The sequence below is a fragment of the Delphinus delphis genome, chromosome 3 (genome assembly GCF_949987515.2).
Source record: "Delphinus delphis chromosome 3, mDelDel1.2, whole genome shotgun sequence".
Taxonomy (NCBI): domain Eukaryota; kingdom Metazoa; phylum Chordata; class Mammalia; order Artiodactyla; family Delphinidae; genus Delphinus; species Delphinus delphis.
Window position 1 is genome coordinate 87759180 of NC_082685.1, and position 2841 is coordinate 87762020.

General features: G+C 34.3%; 1 pseudogene; it reads left to right on the top strand.

Annotated features, from left to right (window-relative positions):
- Window positions 1–217: 217 nt before the first annotated feature.
- Window positions 218–952, top strand: LOC132422426 (protein BTG4 pseudogene; annotated as a pseudogene).
- The last annotated feature ends 1889 nt before the right edge of the window (window positions 953–2841 follow it).

Here is a 2841-nt window from a genome sequence, read left to right on the forward strand (position 1 = left end):
ATTGTACCATGTGCATAAACAACTTATTAGAAATGGGTTGGTGAATTTAAAACTGAATGATATCATCTCATAAATTTCAGGGCTAATGGATGGTGATTTTTTAAAAAGGTTGTAGAGGTTTGGGTGAGAGTTGGAAAATCTAGTCTTCTAATTCTGGCCCACATTTTGTTGGGGTTAAAGAGTTTTTGCTGACATCCTCACAGATTTTTCTTGAATCATGATAGATGAAATTGCAACAGTTTTCTTTGTCATAAGGTTAAGCAAAAAAACATAAAATGAGTAAACAGCAAATAGAAGACTTTGTAGAGCAGCAGATAACAATCTTGTTTGAAACATAAATAAGTCACTGGTACTTGAGCCCTTCAATAGGTAAGGTTTCAGGTGTATCAAGGTAAGCAATTAGACTAAAGATTCCCTTCTATAAAGGGCTTGTGCTGAGAATGAAGTGATTCTTCTCACCTGGGACTTGCAAAGGAGCTGATCATATGTGTAGCTCACTTTGAAGTGTGCTGTAGGTATGATGAGAAAAACCATCCATTTGTAATTGCTACTTTTAAAGGCAGGTGGGAGGAATGGGAACTCTCCCAAAAATCAGTTACACTTTTAAGAGAGCTGCGTTGGACTACTCCTATAGCATTTCCTCCAGTGAAAAAAGTTGTAACAAATAACCTCAGATAATTCCTAAAGTCAGCAATCCAAAGAGTGTTTATCAGGTTGAAAACTTGAAAGAGTTCTTTCAGTCTTGGTTCCAAATCCCCTAGGAAAAGAATATGGTGATGGCCATATGGGCCTCCTAGGAAATGTTTATCATGTGTTGCATAAGAACACTATGGGTCATAGGTCTGCTGCTATACATAGAGTGGAGAGGTACCACTGGGTCAAGACAAAATACAGTGGCTGGGCACTTGGTGGGATAGAGCTCAGACGAGCAGCTGTATTTTCTCTAAAATGAAAATGAGTCTAAGATTGAGAAGCTCAAGAAACAGAAAAAATAACCACAAAATGGAATAGGGTACATGGTGGTAAATCCTCTCATACAGATCATAACTGTCTTAATTTTAGTTCTTACTTGATTTTATATGAATTTTTGCATAACACTAATCAATGTACCCAACAAGATAATAGAATAAAGATATTGAATTAGATGAATTATGAAAAGTAACAGTTTAAAGAAATAACTATTTTAATTTTAAATACAGTATAAAGTGCTTATATAGTATGAAGTCCTTAGAATCAGTTAGAAATGTTTGGACAATGCATAAACATCCTATATATTTCAAATTAACAACGATTGGAATTCATTAATACAAATATATCTAGTAAGTCAAAGTGCTTTTGTAGCTCTTAAAATTTTTGCCATGGTTACAAAAGATATGATTGCATATTGCTCTGAAAAATAAATAGAATAGCACAACAAACAAAATCAATGTAAAATTATATATATATATATATATATATTTATATGATCTTGTATGTAAGCTTGATTCTGGAAAAACTTTTTTTCTGAAAACTAAAGAGGACATTTTTTTAAAGCCATAAACTTTTCACATAAAGAGAGTTAGGAGAGCTGAACTCCTTCCTCATCTATGCAGCCTCGGTGCTTTCAAAAAAGCAATTTTATGTGTGTCACAAGGTCAACTGTGGACTCTAAAGTAGTAAATCCACATATTTCCAGCATAGTTTCATGGCAGAATTACATGCTTTCATAGGAGAAAAAGCAATGAAAAGGAGAAATAGCATCTGCTCAGCTTTAGGCCTGATTAGGGAAATTAGTTCCATCAACATATGTAAATGCCGATTACTTACCTAACAGAATCTTAGAGCAGTAAGGAAGCATAAATGTTAGCTGGTACAAACTTGTCTCGGTAGTCTGGTCTTGGATACTAGTCTCCTAAGTGGTTTACTCAAAATCAACGAACTACAGACAAAACTGAAACTTGAATACATGTTTTGTTATTTCTTAATGGACTAAGCATCTCTAATTTGCCTGCTCGGTACCAACTTGTTTGAGGAACTGTCCCTATTCTATACGTGTTTCTGATTTTCTACCAATCACAGAACCTCAGATGCAAACAATGGTCTTAGGACTTAAGTTTTCACTTGGGGCATTTTTCTTTAGGGAAATTTTCTCAGTAGTGATTTATTGGGACAGTAGTCTATTTGAACTTAATCGTATTATGCAGCGTCTTGAAGAAACTTCTCATGAGTCACAGCTATTGAAAACTGAGTCGACATCTTTGCCTTTTTTTCTTGGTTTTGGGGTGAAATCTGAGTATAATCATTAAGGTTAAAATCAGGTATAGATTTTTCATAAATGCCTTTTGTCAGGTTAGGAAACTCTTTATTCCTGTTTTGCCTAGTGCTCTTTATCATTATTAGATGTTGACTTTTGCTAAAAACTTTTTTCTGCACATTTTGAGATAATCATATGGTTTTTAAGAATTTTTGTGTGTGTTCATGGAGGATATTTGTCTATAGTTTGTCAGGTTTTGGTATCAGGATAATTCTGATCTTACAGAAGTATTAGAAAATGTTTGCTTTATTTGATTTCCTGAAAAAGTTTGTTTGAATTTACTTCTCTAAATGTTTTGTAGAATGCATGGTGATTCTTCACTGCATGGTTCACTTTCCAATTCCTTTAAGTGTCAGCCCCCTAGCTTTTTTAATTGTTCTCAGTGGAAAAAGTAGTCTGAGTTACCTGGTCACCTGTTACAAAGCATAAAAGAACTTGGTAGTGGCTCTTCTTTCTTGGTTGGAGATGCTGATGAAAGAAGTCAAATTGAAATTGACTCATCTCAGTACCTATAAAGGGAAGCAGAAATGCACAATATCCTCTTAGCT